A 6,075-nucleotide genomic window follows, 5' to 3' on the forward strand; every position below is an offset into this window, starting at 1 on the left:
TCACATTTATCAGCCAGCCTAGTTTGCCTTTCCATGGTAATATCATAATGTCAACTACTTTATCAGTCTATAAGATTATGAAGTTATCTACCTCTGAAGTCATTGCACTAAGGCACCTAAGAAAAGGGTCAGTTTTAATTCCTCTATAATTTCCCATATTGTAATTGTGATCATAACCATAGTAATCACTCCTCATTTCTTTTAATATAAAAGTTTTTACATTCATTGTAACTTGATTCCATAACTAAATTCTTCTATAAAAACAAAGTCCTAGAATTATATTAATTTCTCAATGTCTAATGCAGTTACTTCTATTTCCAATTCCTAGTTTAGCTTTCCAAAACTGTTCTGTTGAAGAAAAAAAATCCGCAAACTGAATGCCATTTATTAGTAAAATAGAAGCTATCTAGATCATTTGTTGCTTCTGATTTTTGAATATGAAAACTAGGACATTAAAAATATAGCAAATGGGCTGAAGATCTCAAGGGATCCTGTTTGAACAAAGAAGGATAAGTGTGAAAACTGGCCTTTACAAAGATGACTGGTCTGATGCTCATAAAAGTGATTAATGTTGCATCTCCAAAAGAAGTAGAAATAACTTTCTCCTGGACATCCTCAAAAAAGCCTCATGGCCAACTCAGCTGCTCATGCAGCTGAGCTTTTCACTTTCTCCCTTAACGTTAGACTTTCAGACTTTTGCCTATAATTAATCACTTGACTGTAGAACAGAGAATTCAGGTCACCAAAATGTGATTTCATGGTTAGTGGTTTACCACATATGTGGCTGAGTTATGGTTAGCTAGTGTGTCAGGAAATAAAAGGAGAATAAATTCCCTGTGGTTCCCAATGCAAAATGGTTTAACATGAAGGAATTACAGTGACACCCAAAAGATAAAAAAAAAAGCCTAGAGAAGTTAGAAACAGTGCAGAGAAGAGCTGAAATAGACTTCATCAAATTTTTCACTAGGCATGCTCTATCTTACCAAAAAGTGTCCTTTTCGAAAACTCCAGTTTTTGTGGGGTAGGAAAAGACATTAACTTTTCAAGACAGGAAAGAAAATACAAAAATTGATTTTGCACAGGGAAGAATCAACATTAGTCCTCTGAGACTACTTTCCCGTAAGGCTGTTGGATAAAAAAATCCTACATTTGCAGTTGTTCTGCAAATCTAGTAGCTGAAGAATAATTCTGACATTGCTTTGAGTTCAGCAGAAATAGCTCCAATCTGCAGAATTAGTAGCAAACAAATACTCCCACTAAAGTAATTATTTTTATTATATCTTATTATATCTTATTTTTAAATGAAAAACACTTTCAAGGAAAAATGTATAATTGCCTATTTTCCTGGTTAATTATGAAAATAAATTTTAAGTGGTTCAGGAAAGGATAAAAAAAAATTTCCTACTTTGTTCCTACCTTTTAAACAATTAAATATTTTCATAAGCTATTAATTTATTAGATTGATTTTTCGATTTTTAAAAAAATAACAAACGGAGTGAAAGAGAAAATTACAACATTATTACTCAATGTTTCTTTTATGTTCATTTGGCTGTAAGATTTTGAACTAAGCTTTCATGATCTGATGAATTTTTAGCTGAACTCTGCAGAATATTTTTAGCCTTTTATAGAACAGAAAATCTGTTTCAGAGAAAAGATATTGTTTGAGACTATGGGAACTGAATAATCTTTAACTAGTTCAAACTTCAACTTGCCTTTGATTAAACAGACTTCAGCAACAATAAACTTGACTTTTCTAAGTTTATCCATATAACTATATATATCCTTTTTTCTAAGACTATTGAAAGTGAATCTATAAAAGAAAGAATTTATAATATCAGATTATTCATTTTATTAAAAACCCAGCACACAGTGCTATGACTGCATTTCAAGGTGCTAGCATTCTCCACTGAGAGGCTTGCACCACAAGTGCATGAGCTCCTCTGTTTAATTTTATAAACATGTTTGAACTAAATAAATCAGTAAAATTATAAGCTGCAACTTTACCCTACTTAAAAAAAAAAAAAAAAAAAAGGTTTAAATACCCTAGAACAAATAAAACATACAAGTGTAACTTCATCCGCACATATACTCTCACCCCCTCAAGAAAAGTAGGAAGATAATTTTCTTTGGCTACCAGCCAAAATGCCTAACCAAAATTCATCATGTTCAAGACATAAAGCAACAAATCTTTATTATTTCTGAAAAATATGTGATACAACAAAAATAGTCGACCTAAGGGGGAAAAAAAGAACAGCGAACTTCAATTTTATTCATTCTCACTGCATTGAAAAATGAAAATGGGTAGATTCTTATTGGAATAATAATACTCTACTTTTGAACAAGTACAATTTTAGATGGTTTGACCAGCTGATTTATAAATTCAATTTCTAAACCAATATCCTTTAAATTGTGAATAATATGAAATTCATGACTAAAAGGAAAGATTCTCACTCTAACTACATTGGATTAAAGTGCAGCATTTGTCAAAAAGTGAGTCATCAACAGAGAGGAGAAACACAGAGCCTACATTAAAAAAAAAAAATAAATCTTGTGCTCTGTGGTTTAAACCACTCTCTAGTCACAGAAGGCAGAATCCTATGCCTTTTTGAGTGATCTGATAATGGCTATTGTCATTAGTAAAATCAGTGTTCTGAACGAGCTGGATTTGGGATTTGATTCTTATGATAATTCCTAGTTTGTCTGTTTGCTTTTTTTTTTGCTTCCACATGTATGCAATTTTTTCTGCATGCAGCCAAGACCTATGCAGATAGACATTAAATGAGACAATTCAAAATACTCATTTTAATCCACAAAGAGAAGTTCAGAGCCCTACGGACAGAATATGAGTCTCTAATATGTATGACACCACTGTCATTTAGTGATTAAAACTGTACACTTATTCAAGGTTGCAGAATCTTCCTACCTGTCTTCCATGAAGATAGATAGGTGAATGGAGGGATGGGGACACAAAAGAGAGTGATCAATAAGAACTAGATTAACAAGATGCTGCTTTTAAATTCTTCAGGCATGTATACTTATATATTCATTCACACAACTGAAGTCACGAACCCAGGAAATTCTTATTACTCCCCATACCTTATTGCCAAAAGCTTTACTACCAACGTGTTCACTATAACCCTAACATTTCCACTTGATCTTTTTATCATTGCTGAGATTTGGTGCAAGGGAAGAGCTGAATATTGCCATGTATGACTGTGTGTTCAGATGAACAGAGATGTGACTTCTGTTTGCCTTTGGAAACTTAAATCACCTGAGAAGGCTTTATCTCTGAAAAGGTAAAATAGTTTTAGGGGGTTTATAAATGTGCCTGTGGCCAATTCATGGACTTGAAATGTACCTTTAGCACCATTTCACTGGACAGTATGTTTCTGACTTCAATTAGTGTTAGAATAGAAGGTTTGGACTTGAACACTCTCCATTTAAGCCTTACGTGATGTAACTGAAAAAGTGCACTGAAGCTTTTCCTCCATTAGTGAAGAGAACAAGTGGTGTTCCTTGTACTACACAGGAAATAAACCACATTCCTGTGGCACTCTCCACTCTCTTCATCTCAGAATAGATACAAGAGCGCCTAGAGACTGTGCCCATCGAAACTCTATCACAATGTAAGGCAAGATCATTTTATCTTTGATTTTTTTCTGATCTTGCTTGTTTTTTGACTTTTAGTTGGGTAAAGTGACATTTTAAGTGATGTGGTAGGTTTCCTTTCTTTCGGAAATAAATACTTTGAGGCTTACAAATGTATAATAATACTGTAAAGGAGTAAGGATTTTTAATATGCTACACATAAAGTTGAATTTAAGATTCCATTTCAGACTATTTATTCAAGTACATAAAATTACTCTTTTAATACAACTTCTTACAAAAATACTTTTTGTTTCATGTTCAGAAGAAAATCAGATACAGTGTTAGAGGGTTATAAGTTTTCAAAGTCTGTGGAAATAGGATGCTTTTTTCAGCCTTGAAGCTCAGCAGAAATACTTGCTACATGAAGTCTCAGATTCACTTCTTTACAAAGTGTCTTTTACTTCAATTCCTAAAGAATGCTCCAGAAATAATAATAATAAAAAGCAGCTAGCCCTGGTAGGCCTTAGGCACTCCTCAAGCCAAATAACCTGGACGGAGGAGATTAAAAGTGGTCGGTTATTAGGAAGTTCACAGGAAACAAGAATTGCTGAAATGAATGTAGCCCAAAGCACTGTTAAACTTTAATGCTTTATGTGTGCATACAGCCTAAGACAAGATTAAAACTCCTGAGACTGACTTTTAGGTAACCAGCACAGACAACCTAGCACAGCAGACTGTGGGTTCAAAGTCAGCTTTAGAAGCTGGGAAAATAGCTCTTTGCTGAGGTCAGCTGTGCCATGGGAACACAGCTATTAGTATTTCGCACAATCAGGTTAAAGCTGTCTTAGATACACCTAGACAAGTCATAATCAATTCTTTAGTATGTAATAAATAAACCATTAATCTGAAATACATCTCATAAGAGAGGAATAACATTATCTAACTTTAAATGATTCTATTGTTCAGCTTTGCATTTATATCAGCTACTTGATGTTGCCTTTGTAGTCAAGTCTAGACAAATAGGATATAATTAATCCAGATTATTTTAGAAGTCTGCTTTAGAATGAAGTGAATCACAACACTGAAAATGCCTGTTGCTTTCTATTTGCCAGGGAGCACATGAATTCTGGCTCACGTCCTCATCAGCTATGTCTGCATGTAGTTCAGTGACTCCCATCTACAATATCCAGCATCTGTGAACAGCCAGATGATAAAAGAGAGAAAACACAGAAGTAGTAAAATACAGACCATGACATATTTTTCATCTCTCGACATGACCAGGTATTTCAGGAATACATTTTGACATATACATTTTGCTTTTACTCCTGAAGAAGTATACAGGGAATATGCACCCAGATTTAATTACGATGCATTCTAACATAATTATCATTTACAATGTTATTTTTATATTTAGTTGAAAATTCAATGTCTCATCTGACCTAACCATCTTGATGTCCTCTTTGATCAAAAGAGACAAATAAGTGCATTTGGAAGTTACTCCCACAAATGTTAGACATTCCTTTAAAGGTCTCTGCCATCTGTACAGAGGCTAGTCAAATAACTCATATCAGTATATTACGCTATCATTTAGATAGCTATAATTATTTCTTCAATGTTTTTTGTGTTGGTTTTCTTGTTGTTGTTTGTTTGTTTGTTTGTTTTGTGGTTTTTTGGGTTTTTGTGTGTGTGTGTGTTGTTGTTGTTGCTGTTGTTGTTTTTCATTTGTTTTGGGGTGTTGGTGTTTGTTTGTAAGGTATTTTGTTTGGTTTTATTGGGGTTTTTTATAATATCTAGTTTTATCTTCTCAGAATAACAGAATCACTTAGGTTGGAAAAGAGCTCTAAAATCACTGAGTCCAACCTTTGACCAATCATCACCTCCCTGGGCAGTTTATTCCAATATTTAACATTCATTTCCATGAGGAAATTCCTCCTGACATCCAAACTGGACCTCTCCTTGTGCAGCTTGAGGCCGTTTCCTGCCATGCTGTCACTAGTTGCCTGGGAGAAGCCTCACTTGGCTAAAATCTCCTTTCAGGTGTTTGTAGAGAATGATAAGGTCTCCAACTTTTTGGGTTGGGACCATGCAACTTCCTTAAGCACACGGAGCGATAAAATTTTACTTGCTTACAGCATTCCTTCATGAGTTTTATAGCTTTATCAACCTTACTTATTTAAATATGTGGACTGTATAATGTACCTCTAAACCTTTTCTTTTCACTGTTGATTATATAAGAATTTGAGCTCTCACAATCCTTTAGAATAGTGTATTAGCACCTGGGCACTGAAAAAAAAGAGTATCTGATCATTAATGTTCCAATGTTCAAGTACCTAGGAAGCCTGTGGAGAACTCTGACTGTGCTCTTCTCGTTTTTCTTGAAGCTGATCACTGTCTATAGATGAAGAATAAAAAAGAAGCAGTTAACAGTTCAACATTAACAGTGTCAATGAGCATATAAATGCTTAAACTTTAGTGACTGTGAAGATC

This window comes from Empidonax traillii, unplaced genomic scaffold (assembly GCF_003031625.1).
Source record: "Empidonax traillii isolate 1590-97213 ecotype Southwest subspecies unplaced genomic scaffold, ASM303162v1 scaffold110:size1153230, whole genome shotgun sequence".
Taxonomy (NCBI): domain Eukaryota; kingdom Metazoa; phylum Chordata; class Aves; order Passeriformes; family Tyrannidae; genus Empidonax; species Empidonax traillii.